Source organism: Palaemon carinicauda, unplaced genomic scaffold (assembly GCF_036898095.1).
Source record: "Palaemon carinicauda isolate YSFRI2023 unplaced genomic scaffold, ASM3689809v2 scaffold78, whole genome shotgun sequence".
Classification (NCBI taxonomy): Eukaryota; Metazoa; Arthropoda; class Malacostraca; order Decapoda; family Palaemonidae; genus Palaemon; species Palaemon carinicauda.
Window position 1 is genome coordinate 176,184 of NW_027172071.1, and position 23,568 is coordinate 199,751.

A 23,568-nucleotide genomic window follows, 5' to 3' on the forward strand; every position below is an offset into this window, starting at 1 on the left:
TGACAATTCTTACACCATTGAAGAATGTCTTTCCACTGTCTCCCCAACTCTAGTGCAGGAATGGGGGAAAGTCTGATCATGCGGGAACAACTCCGCAGGCGAAGCAGGGTCAGGATATCGTTTAGCAAGAGGATGTGGTGGCTCAACATCATCCTCATTTGAGGTCAAGTCAAGAATAAGGACCAAACGGTACTCCTCTAAGTCACTCACTCTTAGATGTCGTAACACAAGGATCTAGAAAACTTGCATTATAAGCAGATGGAATCAAGGGAGTATGAGATCTAATTGGCCCATAAGGATGATCCTGGGGAATCACCTAAGGAAACAGAGAGAAAGTTTCAGGACATCCCTTTTATCCACATGCAGCCGAGACAACCACATTCCATGTCCGTAGGAACAGGGACATTTCCGCTTCTCTTAGAAGTTGATCTAGGATTGATTGATTGATTTCAAAAGTTTTCAGGTACCCTGACATCTAAGGTCATTGACACCGATATCATTTGGTTTATATATATAAAAAATAAAAGAATATTCAATTAAAACCATATAAGTTTAATGTCATTATAAAAGTTAAATAGTTTTCAGAAGACCTGCTTCTGAAATAAATCTAAAAATGGCACTTGCATAGTAGGACATGTCCAAGAATCTTGGTAAGGATGAACCTGCCACCCTCACCTTGAGTCTCAAACAAATATATATTCCTTAAGTTATTATAATTGGGGCAATCGGTCAACAAATGCCTCACTGTTAGAGGTACTAAACAGTCCTCGCAATACGGTTGGTGTTGGCCCTTCAGCAGAAACTCGTGTGTCAACCGTGTGTGACCAATACGGAGACGACAAAGAGACGTCTCCCATTTTCGGGGCATCATATTATACCTCCAAGGAGATATGTCATTTGTTACCTCTCGCATTTTATTCCCTTCTGTCTATCCCATTGCTGTTGCCATTTATTGCAAACCAATTTCTTGATGTCAGGTAAGAAATCATTACAGGGAATGGGATACCTTCTTGGCAGCAACTCGGATGCAGCCTTCTTAGCCAGTGAATCTGCCTTCTCATTCCCACACACACCTACATGTGCTGGAGCCCAACAAAATTTAACCATTAAACCTCTCCATCCAATAATAAAGAGCCAGTCTAAAATCTTTAAAACTTGAGGGTTGCTAGAATTAAAAACTTCTAGAGCTTGAAGGACACTCCTTGCATCACTAAAAATTGTAAAATTACCCTCATTTTCCAACGCTATTTTCTCAATAGCGGTTAATATGACATACAGTTCGGCAGTAAATATGGAAGCTGTTAGAGGAAGTGCACCTCTACAATTAAAACCATTACTATGTACTCCAAATCCAACGCCAGCATCAGATTTGGAGCCATCAGTATATATAAAAGTCTATCCTCTATGTTCTTCAACGTGTTCCATAAAAAGAGACCTGGCGTCTAGGTCTGACATATTCTTCTTATCTCCAATGAAATATTTACAAAAAGATATCTCTGGTAACTTCCATGGAGGCGTTGATGATACCTTGAATGGAAGTACCTATTTCTAATTATATCCAGACTATTTAATAATCGTTTCACCCGAAAGCCATAAGGTTGAGGAGATTTTGGGGGCAACTCAAAGTATGATGCGTGTCTTACAAGGCTTGCAGTCTGAAAGGCTAGAGAGCTAGGGAGTCTTTGCAATCTAAACCAATACCGAATAATGGAAGACATTCGGTAAAGGTCTAGAGGTAACTCCCCAGCATCAACAAGGAGACTTGGGATAGGCGAGGTTTTAAAAGCTCCTGTAGACAATCTAATACCTGCATGATGTATCGAGTCTAATATTTTTAACCGGCTTGGGGTGGCTGAAGAATATATTTCACATCCATAACTAATTTTGGAAAAAAATCAACGCCTCGTATAATTTCAAAATAGTATTGCGGTCTGCCCCAAAAATAAATGGAACACTGCCTTTACTTATATTAAGAATAAAACACATTTACACTACTTACCAGGAGATATTTAAATTCTGATGAACTGCAAACTGTTACAGCACTCAAATTCAAAGCTGTCCATATTCAAGGCCATATAATTTGGCTCTCCTCAAATCTAGCCAAAGTTCTGTGAATAACAAGGAATATATAAATCTATGCTCATGTATATTAAATCTATGCTCATGTATAAAGTAAAGTCCAAAATCAAATAAGGTAAAAAAAAATAATACAAAACGAGTCCAGTAAATAGGCACTACACAGGTTAGAAAATATTACAAAACACTTTACACATTTTTAATGATTACGAAAACAATTAGGAAAACTCGCACATTTTCAAGTAATTTGCTTTTTTCTTTACAAACCCGAGTATTATAATTGGAGTGTATTATAGTAGGAAACATTTCCAAGAATCTCGGCAAGGATGAACCTGCCACCCTCACCTCGAGCCTCAAACAAATATCTATTCCTTAAGTTGTTATAATTGGGGCATTCGGTCAACAAATGCCTCAATGTTAGAGGTACTAAACAGTCGTCACAATACGGTTGGTGTTGGCCCTTCAGCAGAAACTTGTGTGTCAACCGAGTGTGACCAATACCGAGACGACAAAGAGACGTCTCCCATTTTCGGGGCATCATAATATACCTGCAAGGAGATATGACATTTGTTACACCTCTCATTTTATTGCCATCTAGGCTATCCCATTGCTGTTGCCATTTATTGCAAACCAATTTCTTGATGTCAGGTAAGAAATCATTACAGGGAATGGGATACCTTCTTGGCAGCAACTCGGATGCAGCATTCTTCGTCAGTAAATCTGCCTTCTCATTCCCAGACACACCTACATGTGCTGGAACCCAACAAAATCGAACTGTTATACCTCTCCGTCCAATAATGAAAAGCCATTCTAAAATCTTTAAAACTAGAGGGTCACTAGAATTAAAAACTTGTAAAGCTTGAAGAACACTCCTTGCATCACTAAAAATTGTAAAATTACCCTCCTTCTCCAACGCTATTTTCTCAATAGCGGTTAATATGCCATAGAGTTCGGCAGTAAATATGGAAGCTGTTAGAGGAAGTGCACCTCTACAATTAAAACCATTACTATGTACTCCAAATCCAACGCCAGCATCAGATTTGGAGCCATCAGTATAGATAAAAGTTGATCCTCTATGCTCTTTAACCCTTTTACCCCCAAAAGGACGTACTGGTAAGTTTCACAAAAGCCATCCCTTTACCCCCATGGATGTACCGGTACGTCCTTGCAAAAAAATGCTATAAAAATTATTTTTTTCATAATTTTGATAATTTTTTGAGAAAATTCAGACATTTTCCAAGAGAATGAGACCAACCTGACCTCTCTATGACAAAAATTAAGGCTGTTAGAGCAATTTAAAAGAAATATACACCAAAATGTGCTGGGGAAAAAAGTAACCCCTTGGGGGTTAAGGGTTGGAAATTTCCAAAAAGCCTGGGGGTAAAAGGGTTAACATGTTCATTAAAGAGAGACCTGGCTTCTAGGTCTGACATATTCTTCTTATCTCCAATAAAATTTTTTACAAAAAGATACCTCTGGTAATTTCCATGGAGGCGTTGATGATACCTTGAATGGAAGTACCTTATTTCTAATTATATCCAGACTATTTAATAATCGTTTCACCTGAAAGCCATAAGGTTGAGGATATTTTGGGTGCAACTCAAAGTATGATGCGTGTCTTACAAGGCTTGCAGTCTGGAAGGCTAAAGAATTAGGGAGTCTTTACAATCTAAACCAATACCAAAGAATAGAAGACATCCGGGAAAGGTCTAGAGGTAACTCTCCAGCATCAACAAGAAGACTTGGGATAGGTGAGGTTCTAAACGTTCCTGTGGACAATCTTATACCAGCATGATGTATTGAATCTAATATCTTTAATCGGCTTGGGGTAGCCGAGGAGTATATTTCACAGCCACAACTAATTTTGGAAAAAATTAAGGCCTTGTATAATTTTAAAATAGTATTGCGGTCTGCCCCCCAGGATGTATGGGACAATACTTTTAAGATATTCAGAGCTTCAACACATTTAGCTTTTAATGCTTTCAAGGGAGAAACCCATGTAAGCCTACAATCAAATATCAAACGTAAAAATTTAGCTTCACTTTAACATGGTATCCGTTGACCTTTAATGTATATATCCGGGTCTGGATGTACTCCCCGGATACGACAAAAATGGACAATGGTAGTTTTACTTGTCAAGAACTTAAATCTATTCATATCGGCCCAATGGATAATTTTATCAATAGAGAGTTGAATTTTTCTCTCAACCATTGCCATTCTAGTTCCAGCAAATGATATTGAGAGATCACCCACAAATAGTGTTGAGAGAACATCCTGGGGAATGACTGAGGATATCCCATTAATTGCTAGTGCAATCAGGATTACACTCAGCACACTACCCTGAGGAACTCCTCCTTCCTGACACTTACTCTCTGATAGTTTCCACTACTCTCACTTGAAAAACTCTATGCGAAAGAAATGCCTGAATAAATAGTGGCAGCTCTCCTCTCAATCCCAATTCATGAATGGTTTTAAGAATACCATATCTCCATGTGGTATCATATGCCTTTTCAAGGTCGAAAAAAACTGTCACATGGTGCTGTTTGGAAGCAAACGCTTCACAAATAGAAGACTCTAGTCGTATCAACACATCAGTCGAGTGCATTTTTCTGAATCCACATTGAATCGGTGATAAAATACCTTTCTTTTCAAGGTACCATATCAGCCTTGCATTGACCATCTTCTCCATGATTTTACATAAACAAGATGTCAATGCAATAGGACGATAGTTTGCTGCTAAAAACTTGTCTTTACCGGGTTTTAAAAAGGCTAAAATAATGGCTAGTTCCCAAACACTTGGGTAACTATGATCATGCCATATTCTATTAATAATGCTTAATATAAATAGCTTTGCATTAAAATGTACATGTTTAATCATTGTATATGGAATTCCATCAGGTCCAGGGGCTGTATCGTTACAAGTAGCGAGTACGGAATCAAATTCTCTTTCAGTGAAAGGAGAATTATACGATTCTTCCCTTCCTGTTGCAAAACTTAAAATTTTCTTTTCTTCAACGCTCTTATACTGGTGACCAAAGCTCCTTCACACTTGCTGGATACATTTGAAAAAGGATTAGCCAGGGCATTGCTAACTTCATTTGCTTCAGTTATATACTGGCCATTCACCTTCAACACTGGTGGTGCGTTGGTGGTAAATTTGCCGGCAATTTTTTTCATTTTCCTCCACAGAAGATGGTGGTGTTCTACTGTTAATGGAGGAAACTAAAGCCACCCAAGATTGGCGTCTAGCTTCTTTCATTGCACGACGGAACTGTGCTCTACATTTTTTATACGAAATCAAATTTTCATCAGTACGGCGTCTACGCAATCTAGTCAGGGATTTTCTGGTGGCTCTGTGCAAGACTGTTAATTCTGAGGACCACCACGGGACTGGTCGTCTTTTGAATAGTCCTGTGGTTTCGGGAATCGAATTGATTCCTGCTGTATGAAGAGTTCCATTCAGTATGTCTATGGCATCATCAATACTTTCAAACTGTTCTGCTCTCCCTTCGATTTCACTTAGCTCAGAAAATTTAACCCAGTCTGCCTTGTCTAGAATCCATCATGGAGATCTTTGTAAAAATGGACCATTATTGGTGTTTATAATGATTGGTACATGATCACTAGTATGCCAATCATCTAATGTCCTCCAATTGAAATCAAGGAGGCAGTTAGAGCTTGCAATTGAAAAGTCAATGCATGACAAGTTACCTGTCTGAACATGGAAGTGTGTGTGCTCTCCTGAATAGGAGTTCGACATCCTCGTTTTCCACAATTGATGATATAATATTGCCCCTGGTGTTTGCTAAAACATCACTCCACAAAGGATGTCTAATATTCAAATCTCCAAGTAAAAAAAAAAAGTTGAAGGAGCCATTGAATCACTACTAAATCATCATACAATGTTATCATTTGGAGGCAAGTACATCGAACAGATTTTATATGTACAACCACTGCCTGCAGAGGTGTACGAATAGACAGATATTTGGGGAACATCTTGACGAACGTATATGAGACTTCCGCCATGGCTCCCCACTCCGTGATCATAAGGTGTCCTATGACTAATATTTTCGCGAGGACAAGGGGTATTAGAATCAAGCTTGCTCTCCTGTAGACATACAATTATGGGGGAATGCTCGTAAACCAGGAGCTCAAGTTCTTCATATTTGGCCCTTAAACCCTGACAATTCCATTGCAAAATGGAGGAAAAAACTATGGTTTATTTTTTGGAAGAGCTTTTAGATGAAGTCTTCCCATTGGCAATTTTTGATCTAACGCTATTTCCCGGTAGTTTTATTAAAGAGGGTCTTGATAAATATGGTTTTGTGTTTGAGCTTTTCTTGTCCTTTTGATCCAATTGTTGAAAGGGATGGTGGACCTCAACTTGAATTTCTGATTTACTTAAAATGTCTTCTTGTTGATCAGAAACATCAACAGACAAAACATCATATTTATCTGATGTCATCACTCTAATATTTCTTATGGAAGGGGGTGAGAGAGATGGAGATCTCTCTCTTTTCCTATTCATCAGTGGTGAGGATCTACCAGGTTTTTGTACCTTCCCTACCACAGGTGCACCTGGTAACTTTGTTTCAGGTGGAACCTCCATCAAATCAGGCAAGGACATGGCCTGAGAGAGGTTAGTACTATTGCTGGTAATGGGGGATGAAGTTTGTATAGAAGTGGGCAGTGTCGCAGTTTTAATACACAGTGGCAAAGCCTTGGAAAGCAATATGCTTACCTTGTCACGCAAAACTTTACTATCGTTAGATGATGTATTTCTTTTCTTGGAATTACTGGCAGCACTATGTGGGCTTGATGTCTCCTGTGGTATATTTTCTCTTGATTTCAATGCCTTTGCATAGCTGTTTGGTTTTTTTCAGTAGTCTTTTGGCATGTCCTACACTTATGTGTTCTAAACTGGATTTGTTGAGGGCTGCTTCTTCAAACTTATAAATCTCGCAGCTCCTGTCAGTGGATTTATGGTTTGAATTGCAATTCAAACAGCTGGGCTCAAGTGTACACTCTCCATGATAAGGATTGGCACAGATGCTACACATTTTTCCATTTTTACAAACTTTAGAAGGATGTCCAAATTTGAAACATTGTAAGGGCTTTTGTTTAAAAGGTCGAACTTTTATTCTTTCATTTTCAATATTGATGTGGAAAGGCACATCAGCATCCTGGAAAGTAAAGAATAATCATCGACGTCCCAGGAATTTTATGCACTTTCCACACTGTTAATGGGCACATGGCTAGTATTTTCTCTTCTGTAAATTCATTCAGACCTTTATTGAAGACTACTCCCCTTCCGTAACTGAAGTTTAGGTGGGGTTTGACATCTAACATATCCTCATCACTGCTTGTCTTAAGGTTAGAAAGTATTACTGATTGCGTGTATGATTTTGCATGGATTAGAAAGCTATTTTTCCCAAAGCGAGATATATCACCTGGTGCAATGGTTCCTACCTTTTTTTGAGTTTGTTTGCTAATTTTAAAATAATTCCCATTACTCCCTTTAGGCTCGGCAACAAGTCACACTGGTGGTTTTGGCTTTCTCTGGGGGAGCATAGTTAAATCGATATCTTTCTCAAACCAGTCAGCAGGTCTATATATATCTCAATTGTTTGGTATCTTATGACATAGGGAACCCAAGACATTTAAGTTATTAATTTTGATATTATTGATGTTACATATTGCATTGAATGCTTCTTCATGATTATTACAAGTTATCCATGAATGCCATTTTTCATTTTCAAGTTTCATTCTAATTTCTTTAATCACTCCATAGCATCTAAATGCTTTATATAGCATATCATAATCAGTATTTATTGGAATTTGGGTAACATGAAGGATTCGAAGTTTCCCTTTATTACCCAATTAAATTGGTTTTACAACATTGGTAGAGGGGTCCTTTTTTGTTCCTAGGTCGTCAACAGAATTTTCCTTAATTGAATTAGCAGAGGTCGTCAACAGTGCCGGGGGAGAGTCAGCGTATCCAGGGGATGGGGGTTCGTTACTTAAAGAATCCATTAGACGAGAGAGAGAGAGAGAAAAGGGTTAGTTTGTTGTACCTGCTCGAGAATGTTAGGCCATCACACGTCAGAAAGGAAATGTGCACTCTCCACTATCGGCACAATGAGAGTATACTTCCCAGATGGTCCTCTCCATACCTTACCCGAAGGATAGCATCAAAACGGATATAGAGGCACACGTGTAAGCTGAACCCGCCTGTTAGGACTGAGACCAATTAACTATGGAATCATCCTCCCCATATCTGTAATGACGGGCTTCCGGCCAAAAGCCGAGAGTCCTACGCCAAGCATTGGATCCCCCTGGATTGCGAAGACCCAACACTTGAGAATAGTTCCTCCAAAAAGGTCCAAACTATCTTCGGGATGGCTGAGATCATCCAATACTCTCACATATAGCTTTGAATGCAAATACCTCCCAACCACTACACCTTCTCCAGTTCGTCAAAGCAGGGCAGCAATAGCAAATATATAACCATCCGTGCCAGCAGCTATAATGGATGTAGAAACATCCAAGCCAAAAGAAAAAGAAAAATCAATAAATACATATATACATATATAAGGGAAATTTTTCTCATGGAGTTGGTAAAGATACACGAAAGAAAGTTTATAAAATTAGGAGAAGGTCGAATTAATATTGAAAGAAAAAGATGAATGAGAAATTTAGATTCGAACTGGGGGAGCAATTTCCCCAAGTTCAAGAGCCCTCTTGCCCGTCACCAAGTTTCAGCACGGGAATGATATGCCGTGCTCAGGCTCACCGACTTCATCAGGGCATGCTCTCATTAAAAGGGCTCCTGATTTTAGAATAAATAGCAAATGAATTCCAGTAAGTTTCAATAAAATAATGGCACATTTGAATCAAGAGATTTTTAAAGACAAATATCCAATTTTCTTACAAATAAAATGGTAACAATAAATTTTGACAATTAGTATCCCTTTCCAGTAATAAGGGTGAAGACACCCAAGGGTAACCAATACATAGAAGTTTGTGAACAGACCAATTATAAATGCTTCACATTTAGACAAATCATTGATTTGGAACAATCTTTTGTAATGAGTGTGAAGTAGCATAACTTCATACTTGCCGGTCTTAAGACCACACTAGATAACCTATAACTTTAAATTGATGGAAGGCAATGAGTTGACATAGAAATTAAAAGACAACTGAACTCAAAATGCGGTGCTTAGAAAAAAAAAATTATCAAGCCAATGTCTATCTAAAATTTCACAGAGTGATAAGAAAATTTCTACCATATTTGTTAACTGGGTAAGGATGCTTAAATTCTTCCTGATGCAAATGACGTCAGCATAATCTTGAAATTCACTTCTAATCTTGATTGTCAGATCAACACTAAGATGTACCGCATTGCAGACTGTGAAGAATTACCTGTAGAAATAAATTAGGTATTAAAAACATTGACCTTTTTTGTTCATTCAACATCAAAATTCACTTATTACTAAGCTAAACAAAAAACCAGATTTTACTACAACATTTAAAGACATGAGAATACTAAAAAAATCCTAGATATATCTACAAATGAATGAATAATTACGTACATACATACACTAAGGCACTTCCCCAATTTTTGGGGGTAGCCAACATCAAACAAATGAAACAAAAAAGGGGACATCTCCTCTCTATGCTCCTCCCAGCCTGACAAGGGACTCAATCGAGTTTGGCTGGTACTGCTAGGGTGGCACAGCCCACCCTCCCACACTATCTACAAATGAATGAATAATTAGTAATTAAAAATTGAAAAACAACGGCGGTTACAATTTCATTAAACTGAAAGACAAAAAGGCCAAAATGGAAAAAAAAGTATTCAATACTTGACTTTCAACAAAACAACCTCGACAGGATTGCAATTGGATATATAGAATCTAGCCCATATGAAGTACAAAGAGGCAAGACAGCAGGGTGGGAGAAAGAAAGCCGGTATAATAGTCAAGTAAAAGCGCCTAGGGTCCGACGGCGAAAAAGACAACTAAATTAAGGCACAGCAGCTTTCAGAAGCAAGTAAAATGAAGGGACTCGATAGTTGATGCTGAAATTTATCAATAAAACTACAGTTAACCCTTTTACCCCCAGTCTATTTGGAAATTTCCAACCCTTAACCCGCAAGGGGTTATTTTTTTCCCAGCACATTTTGCAGTATATTTTTTTTAAATTGCCCTAACAGCCTTAGTTTTTGTCATAGAGAGGTCAGGTTGGTCTCATTCTCTTGGAAAATGCCTGAATTTTCTCAAAATATTTTCAAAAATAGGAAAAAAAATTTTATAGCTTTTTTGCAAGGACGTACCGGTACGTCCATGGGGGTAAAGGGATGGCTTTTGTGAAACGTACCAGTACGTCCTTTGGGGGTAAAAGGGTTAAGCAAATCATCTCTCTAATTCTATTATCTGTGACTATATACTGGCTTCTGGAAGATGCCCAGTACAGTATCATAAAATACTCCTCACTAAACCACCCAATATAAATTGCTTGTTGAATGATCTCCAAGTTCTTATCTAGCCATCTACGTATTGTGCGCAGAAGGAGCAAATGGATGCCTCAAGTAGTCACTTCAAAACAATGCTGTCAACACTTGCAGTACTGTACTTCAGTACTAAACAATGCTGTCAACACTTGCAGTACTGTATTTCAGTACTGTTTGTTACCTATACACTGCAGTAAAGGTTACAGTACTATACAGTGTCTGAGTACCTTTAGCCACACTTTGCGTTGTCCAAACCTGATGAAAATTCACATGTTCAGCAATTGGCATTTAGTAAATCCATTAATAACCAACATGAAAACACAAAATGACAAACTAGGTTAGGTTATGAGAAAATGGGTTTGTGTGCACTGAAGGCAGAAATTTCAGAACACGACTGAATTATGACAACGTTTACACCTCCAAGAACCACTCGGTTCAACTTCCTTTCTTACAATTACGTTTTACACCATCAATTGCTGTAATTGTGTCATTATATGTACCTCTTCCGGTATATCTAGGGTGCCACAATTTTGCCAATTGGCCCCCTGAAAGCCAATAGTCTGACAAACATTGCCAGACTCAAAACTGTGCCCTTCCTATCTCAGGATCGAATGAACTGTGGCTGCATTATTACCCGAGTATTACCCCCAAATGGAGAGAATCCCTTTTAAACTTCTTTTTCTTCTGCCTACCAAACCTCAGCCACTGGGAGGGCGAACACTCCCAGCACACACTACAAGGAGATTCCTTCTAATACGAGTGACCTTGGCACGAAGGACAGAGTGTGTGGATCTGGCTACTCCGAGGACATGAAAGTGCCGTAACGGCGCCCTTCACGGCCTGCACCAAGTGGCATGGTTGGACCTCACGGGTAGGAACACCTGAAAAAGAAAGAGAAAAGAAATTAGTTCCAGCTAGCTTGGGTTAACGGGAGAGTGAGACACATCTACACTCTACTGAGCCAAAATAAAAAGTGACCGAGTCACCAGTGCTGGTGGGAGGAGTGGGTGAACACACCCCTGCTAACTACCGGTTTACTAAAACCCTAGTCAACTTCAGTTTCGACAAGTTTTCAGCTCCACCGATATAACAATGCTAGGTTGAAGAGCGGAAAGTTTGTATCTTGTGTCGGGACAACTTATGTTCATATTAAAAATACTTGCAAGAAAAAAATCTACTGCTAACAACAAAACAAGTCACTGAAAATGACAAATTCATAGATAATTTGTATTTTTCCCTAACTAATACAGACCTGGAGTTATTTATATGGATTATCTTTCAGCATAGCTGGAAGTAGCCATTAGATTTCAACTGCGAGGTGGCAACCCTGCCTACCCACTCGAGGGTGGCTGGGGGGAACTACAGCAGCTCCAGTTGACATAGATGAGAACCTCTGGGGTAAAGGAACACGTTCCTTTAGACATGAAGAAAGGTCCGGACTAATAGGTACGTTAGCGGACCTATTAAGAGAGCAGAAGAGGACTCATCGCTTGAGTGCACACGCAAACCAAGACCCAAGACCTGCTGTAGCTTCTCCTTTGATGGGGAACCCGTCAACCCTGAGGGGGGCCACAGCAAATGAACAGCGTCATATGAGAGGGACTCCCCCATGGAGGGCTCCCTCACTGCCTCTCTAGGGTCGACAATATGAGGAGACACCAAACGAGGTTATCCCAGCGTTACCAGGGCGCCACTCATACTCAACTTCTTCCCCTTAGAGGCTGACCCCGAAGGGGGAGAATCCCTTTTAAACTACTACTTCCGCAAACCAAACCTCACCCACTGGTATGGCAACCACTCCCGACACACTACAAGGGGATTCCTTCGAACACGAGCGACTTCGGTACAAAGGACAGTGTATGCAGTGTGTGAGGATCAGTCTCCTCCGAGGACATGAACGTGCCGCAACGGCGCCCGTCACGGCCTGCACAAAGTGGCGTGGTTGGACCTCACAGGCAGGCTCACCTGAAACAGAAAAAGAGAAAAGAAATTTGTTCCAGTCAGTTTAGGTTAACAAGCAAGGATGTAGGGATCACCATGTACCGTAGATCGTACTCTGAAATGAGAAAAAATAAATATTTCTTTAAAATAACTTTAATAAATTAAAAAACAAAATGGTGGTAGCTAGAATACAATTAGGAAATTAAATTTTTCTGGATTAAGTTCTGAAAAAAAAAATTAAAAAAAAAAATTATAAGGTTTCCTGAAAAAGATAAAAACTCTACAAGCAAAAATTACATATAAAGATGACTCTGATGACGACAAAGACTTTGAAGAATTTGATGACAACTAAGACCTCAAATATGATAACATCAACGACGACCTTGGGAGGAATAAATGTGGTTGAGGAATGAAGTTGGTGTTTGTAAAACACTAGCGTTCCACGAAGGCAAACCTCTTCCTTCCCACTAGGTGATATCGAAATATCCCAGCCCGAGATATTTTTCTCCTTTTGTTCCTACTCTAACCCTCCACTAGAGTAGGACACTCATCTTCTGGCATGCACAGATAGTGGAGTTTGTGTGCTAAAACCACATATCTTCTGGCATATCACATCATAGCGGCATTTATGTGCTTGAATCAAGACATCTTCTAGCAGATCACATGATAGTTTGAATTTTTCTAGTCAAGACTAGGAGATTCCAGGACCTCCTAAGTATACAGTGCATTAAAGTATACCATATCGGAACAAATGATCATTTACAAAATAAAGCTTTCATTTCTATCATTTTGTAGATAATACTCTGAAAGAAAAAATAGTAAATTAACTACAGTATAACACAATTATGAAGAACATTTTCTTCCAAATAAAGTCCTCCGAAATCATACTAAAAAATACCAGCATTATAGAACAGGCTAATATATAAATCAGCCTTCAACACAATATTTGGGTTAAAACTCATTATTCTTTATTTTATAGATAGCCCTAATCTTAAAACCTTTTAAGAGCTTTGGAACACTAATTGCAAGATTCTGCAATGTCTTCTGGGAGAGTTTATCGCAGGTACTCCTAATACCTCACGGTACGTCTGCAACTGGTTAATCAATTGCATGATAACCTTAGGTCAGGGTTCCATTACGTTCGTTTCTCACGTTCCTCAGGAGTCTTGTCCTTCAGGCCGAGGATTCCCGACCTAAATCCCAAGGTTAAAAAGAGTGGGAACGGGGAGTAGCTTACAGGCGTTTCCCGATGTTCCGAATGGAATAAGTTGAGTGATGGCGAAAACCTTCATAAAATATCCTTTCCAACATGCAATGATGCTGGGATCACCATGTACAGTAGATCATAGTCTGAAATGAGAAGTAACACATATTTCTTATATAAAGTTTAATAAATTAAAAAAACAAGTGGTGGTAGCTAAAACAATTAGGAAGATTAACGTTTCCGGATTAAGTTCTGAAAAAAAAGGTAAAAAAAAAATTTATAAGATTTCCTGAAAAAGATATAAATTCTTCATGCAAAAATTACATATGAAGACGACTCTGATAATAACGACGAAGACTTAGACGAACTCAATGACGATGACTTTGACGAATGCAATACTAAGACTTCAATATGAAGATAACATCAACTTCGATAACTTCAACGACGACAACTTCAACGACGACCTTGTTTGTAGTATGCATTTTGAAATCCATCCATAAGAGCTAGTTGTTACACCTTGAGTCAAACCACATGGTCCTATAAAATGGGAGGAATAAATGTGGTTGAGGAATGATGTTGGCGTTTGTAAAACACTAGCATTCCACGAAGGCAAACCTCTTCCTTCCCACTAGGTCATATTGAAATATCCCACCCGGAGATATTTTTCTCCTTTTGTTCCTACTCTAACCCTCCACTAGAGTAGGAGACTCATCTTCTTGCAAGCACAGATAGTGGAGTTTGTGTGCTAAAACCACACATCTTCTGGCAGATCACATCACAGCGGCATTTGTGTGCTTGAATCAGACATCTTCTAGCACATCACATTATAGTTTACACTTTTCTAGTCAAGACTAGGAGATTCCAGGACCTCCTAAGTATGCAGTGCATTAAAGTATACCATATCGGAACAAATGATCATTTACAAAATAATGCTTTCATTTCTATCATTTTGTAGATAATACTCTGAAAGAAAAAATAGTAAATTAACTACAGTATAACACAATTATGAAGAACATTTTCTTCCGAATAAAGTCCTCCGAAATCATACTAAAAAATACCAGCATTATAGAACAGGCTAATATATAAATCAGCCTTCAACACAATATTTGGGTTAAAACTCATTATTCTTTATTTTATAGATAGCCCTAATCTTAAAACCTTTTAAGAGCTTTGGAACACTAATTGCAAGATTCTGCAATGTCTTCTGGGAGAGTTTATCGCAGGTACTCCTAATACCTCACGGTACGTCTGCAACCGGTTAAATCACTTGCAGGATGACCTTAGGTCGTTTCTCACGTTCCTCAGGAGTCTTGTCCTTCCTGGCGAGGATTCCCGACCTAAATCCCAAGGTTGAAAAGAGTGGGAACGGGGAGTAGCTTACAGGCGTTTCCCAATGTTCCGAATGGAATAAGGTGAGTGATGGCGAAAACCTTCATAAAATATCCTTTCCAACATGCAATGATGCTGGGATCACCATGTACAGTAGATCGTACTCTGAAATGAGAAGTAACACATATTTCTTATATAAAGTTTAATAAATTAAAAAAACAAGTGGTGGTAGCTAAAACATAATAAAGAAGATTCAATTTTTCCGGATTAAGTTCTGAAAAGAAAATGTAAAAAAAAAAATTATAAGGTTTCCTGAAAAAGATAAAAATTCTACAAGCAAAAATTACATATAAAGATGACTCTGATGACGACGAAGACTTAGACGAACTCAATGACGATGACTTTGACGACGACCTTGTTTGTAGTATGCATTTTGAAATCCATCAATAAGAGCTAGTTGTTACACCTTGTGTCAAACCACATGGTTCTATAAAATAGGAGGAATAAATGTGGTTGAGGAATGATGTTGGTTTGTGAAACACTAGCATTCCACGAAGGCAAACCTCTTCCTTCCCACTAGGTCATATCGAAATATCCCTGCCAGAGATGTATTTCTCCTTTTGTTCCTACTCTAACCCTCCACTAGAGTAGGAGACTCATCTTCTTGCAAGCACAGATAGTGGAGTTTGTGTGCTAAAACCACACATCTTCTGGCAGATCACATCATAGCGGCAATTGTGCTTGAATCAGACATCTAGCAGATCACATGATAAGTTTACACTTTTCTAGTCAAGACTAGGAGATTCCAGGACCTCCTAAGAATGCAGTGCAAAATATTTGGGTTAAAACTCCCTCTTCTTTATATTATAGATAGCCCTTTTCTTAAAACCTTTCAAGAGCTTTGGAACACTAATTGCAAGATTCTGCAATGTCTTCTGGGAGAGTTTATCGCTGGTACTCATAATACCTCACGGTACGTCTGCAACTGGTTAAATCACTTGCAGGATGACCTTAGGTCGTTTTTCACGTTCCTCAGGAGCCTTGTCCTTCCTGTCGAGAACTCTCGACCTAAATCCCAGGGTTAAAGAGAGTGGGAACGGGGAGTAGCTTACAGGCGTTTCTCGATGTTCCGAATGGAATAAGTTGAGTGATGGCGAAAACCTTCATAAAATATCCTTTCCAACATGCAATGATGCTGGGATCACCATGTACAGTAGATCCTATTCTGAAATGAGAAGTAACACATATTTCTTATTTAAGTTTAATAAATTAAAAAAACAAGTGGTGGTAGCTAAAAAAATTAGGAAGATTCAATTTTTCCTGATTAAGTTCTGAAAAAAAAATGTAAAAAAAAATAAGATTTCCTGAAAAAGATATTAATTCTACATGCAAAAATTACATATGAAGACGACTCTGATAACGACGGCAATGTCACTGTCCCTTGGTCCTGCCATTCATGAGCTACCTTAAAAATGAAATAGAATAAGAAAAAAAACCTGGCAAGACTTACCTCACAATATTGAGAGACCTACTAGTGCCACGCCTTGAAGCATAGATTAGTACTAACCCAATTAAAAAACATTTGATTAAAGTTTAGAGTTGATAAAATCATGATAAACACCAAGTAAAGAATTTTATGTTGAACCAAAAAGGAAAGTATTACACCAGATTGTCAGCCATTGTATACAACACAGTTAATAAAATATGACAAATTCGTAGATAATTTGTATTTTCCCTAATACAAACCGGTAGTTAACTATATATGGCTGTCTATATCTTGGGCAAAGACGATAGGTAGGTGCCAATTAGACTTTAGGAGCCAGGTGGCAACTTTACCCATAGCTTGGGTAGGGGGTAGCCAGTGGTACACAAAACCATCCCATCCGACGACAGGATAACCACGCTGAGAAAGGTCGTAAGATCTTTTTTCAAGACAAGAAATCCCAGCCCAAAAGTGGCTATGTCTCCTCACAAACCTATCATTCCTGGCCAGTCTAGTTCCTAACGGCCGCCTTAACATTTCATCTCTCCAGTGGCGCAGTGAGTCCAATTGCAATCAGGCATTTGATTCCCCACACATACTGATCCCAATGGGACCAGAAAAATAGACAGACCTCGAGTGGTGGGTGGCAGATGAGAATCTACGGAGGGTTATATATCTTCTCGTCCTCCCCCCGCACTTGATGCTGTTTTTCGACGCATTGAAAGAAGGGAGGGGCACCAACGTGCTGCAACCCAACACGACCTCAGGTCTCTTGTCAGTCAAAAAAAGGACCTTCGCATAAATCTCTCAAAGCATATAAGTAAGAATATGAGCACCTCAGTATTTCTATACCACCACCACCCCATAAAAAACACACACACCATTCCACTTCTGGAGTACTACAAAATATGGATTGTCACTCCACTGGACTTTTTCTACATTTGAACATGACAATTCGTTTTCTGACACTTTGGTTTTATCAGTTTCTTATAACTGAGGAGTAATCTTGTATGGCCTACCAGACTTCGGGTTTGACCGAGGCAGGTTCTGTTCCCCCTCATCACTAAAACATTTCACGAGCCACTCAACTCTTCCTTCGATTCCCGTTGACAATGGCCCCATACGCACAAAAAATATGAACCAGTTATTAAATAAATCTTTATTATTTTTTCCATTTTAGTACCTATATTGGTTAGAAAAATGGATCCAATTGTCGTTTTAGGAAATAAAACCGTATTTGGGGAACAGTACCTCAAAATAAAAAGGATCACCAGGTCCTTGTTGAGTTTTTATTTTTGTCAGAAATTGTGTAGTTTCTGCATTGACTACTAAATTCAATAACTTATAAACTAGGTTAAGACTTTCAAAAGCAAATAACTCAAAAATACTTGGCAATTACTGCAAACATCTAATGAAAGCAAAGAGCGTGAAAAATTTAGATATAAAAAAAGACCTGAAATAGAAAATAAGTTTGGTGATGCGTAGTATCGGCTAAAAAAAAAAAAAAAAAAAGTCTCAAACTTCCATCATTTTCATTAGGCAAAATATTTCTACCACAAATAATCACAGATATTTCATTTACCTAAACAGGATAAGACAATAAGTTACATCATAAACACTCACCTAACAGCACAACGATACCAAAAGATCTTAAGTCTGATGTGTGTTTAGCACCAAAACCTTTTCTCTAGTATGAATGGCAAGGCTACTGCCAGAATTCTTGGTACTCATAAAAAAAAACTTACACTGGGAAGAAAATCTCAACAGCAAGGTTTCTCTGGTAAGCATGTGGTGGCCGATGTGGTAATGTCCCTGACTAGGGTTCGAGTCCCACTCAAGCTCCTTAGTTTCCTAGGCCGCTGCAACCTCATCATCCTTAGCTAAGGATAGGGGGTTTGGGAGAGCTATAAGTCTATCTGCCGAGTCATCACCAGCCATTACCTGGCCCTCCTTGATTCTTGCTTGGGTGGAGGGGGGCTTGGGGTCAGTCTCTAAGCCAATGTCACTGTCCCTTGGTCCTGCCATTCATGAGCTACCTTAAAAATAAAATAGAATAAAAAAACCTGGCAAGACTTAACTCACAATATTGAGAGACCAACTAGTGCCACACCTTGAAGCATAGATTAATACCCAATTAAAAAACATTTGATTAAAGTTTAGAGTTGATAAACTCATGATAAACACCAAGTAAAGCATTTTATGTTGAACCAAAAAGGTAAGTATTACACCAGATTGTCAGTCACTGTATACAACACAGTTAAGAAAATATGACAAATTCGTAGATAATTTGTATTTTTCCCTTAATACAAACCTGTAGTTATTTATATATGGCTGTCTATATCTTGGGCAAAGATGATAGGTATCCGCCAATTAGACTTCAGGAGCCGGGTGGCAACTTTACCCATAGCTTGGGTAGGGGGCAGCCAGTGGTACACAAAACCATCCCATCCGACGACAGGATAACCACGCTGAGAAAGATCGTAAGATCTTTTTTCAAGACAAGAAATCCCAGCCAAAAAGTGGCTATGTCTCCTCACAAACCTATCATTCCTGGCCAGTCTAGTTCCTAACGGCCGCCTTAACATTTCATCTCTCCAGTGGCGCAGTGAGTCCAATTGCAATCAGGCATTTGATTCCCCACACATTCTGATCCCAATGGGACCAGAAAAATAGACAGACCTCGAGTGGTGGGTGGCAGATGAGAATCTACGGAGGGTTATATATCTTCTCGTCCTCCCCCCGCACTTGATGCTGTTTTTCGACGCATTGAAAGAAGGGAGGGGCACCAACGTGCAGCAACCCAACACGACCTCAGGTCTCTTGTCAGAGTCAAAAAAAGGACCTTCGCATAAATCTCTCAAAGCATATAAGAATATGAGCACCTCAGTATTTCTATACCACCACCACCCCATAAAACACACACACCATTCCACTTCTGGAGTACTACAAAATATGGATTGTCACTCCACTGGACTTTTTCTACATTTGAACATGACAATTCGTTTTCTGACACTTTGGTTTTATCAGTTTCTTACAACTGAGGAGTAATCTTGTATGGCCTACCAGACTTCGGGTTTGACCGAGGCAGGTTCTGTTCCCCCTCATCACTAAAACATTTCACGAGCCACTCAACTCTTCCTTCGATTCCCGTTGACAATGGCCGCCCACGCACAAAAAATATGAACCAGTTATTAAATAAATCTTTATTATTTTTTCCATTTTAGTACCTATATTGGTTAGAAAAATGGATCCAATTGTCGTTTTAGGAAATAAAACCGTATTTGGGGAACAGCACCTCAAAATAAAAAGGATCACCAGGTCCTTGTTGAGTTTTTATTTTTGTCAGAAATTGTGTAGTTTCTGCATTGACTACTAAATTCAATAACTTATAAACTAGGTCAAGACTTTCAAAAGCAAATAACTCAAAAAATACTTGGCAATTACTGCTAAAATCTAATGAAAGCAAAGAGCGTGAAAAATTTAGATATAAAAAAAAAACCTGAAATAGAAAATAAGTTTGGTGATGCGTAGTATCGGCTAAAAAAAAAAAAGTCTCAAACTTCCATCATTTTCATTAGGCAAAATATTTCTACCACAAATAATCACAGATATTTCATTTACCTAAACATGATAAAACAATAAGTTACATCATTGAATGTGTGTTTTGCACCCAAAACCTTTTCTCTAGTATGAATAGCAAGGCTACTGCCAGAATTCTTGGTACTCATAAAAAAAAACTTACACTGGGAAGAAAATCTCAACAGCAAGGTTTCTCTGGTATGTCCCTGACTAGGGTTCGAGTCCCACTCAAGCTCCTTAGTTTCCTTGTTAGCTGCAACCTCACCATCCTTAGCTAAGGATAGGGGGTTTGGGAGAGCTATAAGTCTATCTGCCGAGTCATCACCAGCCATTACCTGGCCCTCCTTGATTCTTGCTTGGGTGGAGGGGGGCTTGGGGTCAGTCTCTAAGCCAATGTCACTGTCCCTTGGTCCTGCCATTCATGAGCTACCTTAAAAATAAAATAGAATAAAAAAACCTGGCAAGACTTAACTCACAATATTGAGAGACCAACTAGTGCCACACCTTGAAGCATAAATTAGTACCCAATTAAAAAACATTTGATTAAAGTTTAGAGTTGATAAACTCATAATAAACACCGAGTAAAGCATTTTATGTTGAACCAAAAAGGTAAGTATCACACCAGATTGTCAGCCGTTGTATACAACACAGTTAATAAAATATGACAAATTCGTACATAATTTGTATTTTTCCCTAACTAATACTAACCTGTAGTTATTAATATACGGCTGTATCTCGGGCAAAGCCGATAGGTAGCCGCCAATTAGACTTTTGGAGCGAGGTGGTAACCTTACCCATAGCTTGGGTAGGGGGCAGCTAGTGGTACCTGATCCAGCCTCATCACCAGCCTCATCACAGTATCAGCCGCCCTTCCCCTGTCAGCCTTGTTCCCATGGCATAAAAACCTGAAAAATATGAACCAATTAATAAAAGATTCTTAAATCCTTTTTAGAACTTATATTGGCTAGAACATTGGAATGACTAAGTCTATTAACTGCTGTGTCCCCAATATTATACTATTATGCATAAGATTTTTCATAACTCTGACCATCCTTTACATTCAGATCTCCCTGGACAATTCTATCCTGTTCGTAATACTAGGCAGGCAGTTCATTCTAATAGCCAGGCCTTCTCCATCACGAGGCTCAATACTACGCAGTACTCTAGAAGTTTTATTCCAGCTGTTACCAAGTTGTGGAATGATCTTCCTAATCGGGTGGTTGAATCAGTAGAACTTCAAAAGTTCAAAGTTGGAGCAAATGCTTTTTTGTTGACCAGGCAGACATGAGTCTTTTTTTAGTTTATTTATGACATATTTGTTTTTGATGTTGTTGATAGTTTATTATATGACATGTCTGTTTTGACGTTACTTATTTTAGAATGATTTACTGTTAATTTGTTCTCTTCATTTATTTATTTCCTTATTTCCTTTCCTCACTGGGCTATCGTTCCCTGTTGGAGCCCCTGGGCTTATAGCATCTTGCTTTTCCAACTAGGGTTGTAGCTTGGATAGTAATAATAATAATAATAATAATAATAATAATAATAATAAATGCGAATGACAAGGCTACTGCCAGAATGTTTGGTACTGAAAAAAACTTCAGAGACCAAATTATTATTGGAGCAATGAAAAATCCCACACACTCACAAACACAAGTACCAAACAAAACCTTTGATTAAAGGTTATAGTTTCTAAACACTAACTTATGCATTTTACGTTGAAACCGATAAGGCGAATATTACATCAGCTTGTCGCCAGCCATTGTATACAACATGCTTAACAAAATAATATATACCTTTAAAATTTTTTTCAAGGGCATCATCCTTTCCATGTCAGTCCCCCTATGGTGTCTAAGCCTCATAGGGGTGTCTAAGCCTCCTTAGCCTCTTTCCAGCGGCATCAACCAGAAGCCTGGAAAATACGAAACAGTTATTAAATAATTCTTAAATCCTTTTGTTTTATTAATATTGGTTGAACATTAGAATAACCAAGTCTATCAATTTGTGTGGGAGGTTGGGCTTTGGCACCCTAACAGTACCAGCTGAACTCGGCTGAATCCCTGGTTAGGCTGGAGGAACGTAGAGAGTAGAGGTCCCCTTTTTTGTTTTGTTTCATTGTTGAAGTCTGCTAACCCCCAAAATTGGGGGAAGTGCCTTTGGTATATGTATGTATGTATGTATCAATTTGTGTTGTCACTATTAAACTAGATTTAAATGTTTTTAAATGTTTGAGCGGAGACAACGTTGGGTGCTTTAGGAAACATGGTTTCGAGGCAGATTCCTCTAAATTAACCATAGCAAGATATTCAAAACCCAATTAATTGTCAAAAGAATTTCATTCAATTGAGAATGTTTCAAATATAACCTAAAGAAAAGAACTACCTCTACTTTCTACCTCTGCCAACGTCTTCGTTAGCTCTAGTTGTCTCGTCTACATTATACAAAAAGTTTTTCTTTCTTTACATTCCCTTTCTTTTATGTTTTTGTACATTGTGTGTTACAAGAAACATAAGCAGGGCCAGTAAGGACATGCAGACGTAGGCTAAGGGAAGAAGGGGAGGTTAGGTTAGGCTATATAACTTTGATCTTCAATATAAAACGGGATATCTTTGTCGACCCGTAGCAGACTACAGTATCTACAACTGCTCTAAAAATTGATCCTTAAGCCTGCATAGAATACCGATGGCTATATTTGCTTCAAAGTAATTTAAAGACAAGTCTCATAATAAAAAAAGGAGCATTTGTATATCAGCGGCCAGTTCCTCCGATTTGGATAAAAATTTTGACATCAACTATTACATTTCCCCCCCTTACCTAACCTACAAGCCATGTCATTTACCTACTTACCTAATGGGGGATGGGGGTGTTTATGCCCCTGCAACCCCCTTCCACTGCCGTATCCGAGGTTAGCGTAATCATATATACAGGCGGCCGCTATAATACATACACCCCTCAAAGAAAATATACTTCATCCAAAACACCTTACATGAGAAAAAAAATCTGGGTAAATATATGACACTTTAATTTCTAGACAAATACCAAACCATATATTGTTTCCACTTGCTTCCTTTTTTTTTCTTTAGCATTTCCAACCATAACCTGGGGTACATTACTCGATTATGGGCTTTATGGGGAACAATGCATGCGCAGTAACTCAAAACCTGTCTCCAAAAATTAAACAATGAACTTAGATCTAGAAATATACTTATCAGAATGACACGCAAGTTATTACACCCCTCTCCCCTTTGAACAAAACTAAGGTTGTAACTTACCTAATAATAATAATAAACATTGGGGCACTCAGTAGAGCGCAGACCTCCGCTGCGGAAGCTCATTTCTCGACCCCTTGCTCCATCTTGACCTAAACCTTTGACCTTAACATGTATTAATTGGTGTGGATTTTCATACACTTTTTATGAACCAAGTTTGAAGCCTCTGTGACAC

The 23,568-nt window shown here is 38.6% G+C and overlaps 1 protein-coding gene and 1 long non-coding RNA gene across 8 annotated transcripts in view; one reads left to right on the forward strand and one right to left on the reverse strand.

Annotated features, from left to right (window-relative positions):
- Positions 1-23,568, forward strand: part of LOC137637479 (clumping factor A-like) — a 123,460-nt gene that overhangs the window by 38,893 nt on the left and 60,999 nt on the right. The window lies entirely within an intron of this gene.
- LOC137637481 (uncharacterized) overlaps positions 1-23,568 on the reverse strand; it is a 178,299-nt gene that overhangs the window by 10,410 nt on the left and 144,321 nt on the right. For 3 of the 7 annotated variants that reach the window (XR_011043653.1, XR_011043652.1, XR_011043650.1), the window contains exons 2-7: positions 21,921-22,036; positions 20,833-21,029; positions 20,288-20,554; positions 18,291-18,577; positions 9,363-9,498; positions 2,000-2,108 (exon numbers count right to left, since the gene is read on the reverse strand). This is a non-coding gene — a long non-coding RNA (uncharacterized lncRNA). Of the gene's footprint in view, positions 1-1,999; positions 2,109-9,362; positions 9,499-18,290; positions 18,582-20,287; positions 20,555-20,832; positions 21,030-21,920; positions 22,037-22,971; positions 23,036-23,568 lie in introns of those variants that run through there. The other 4 variants (XR_011043654.1, XR_011043651.1, XR_011043655.1 and 1 more) reach the window with 4 other exon arrangements.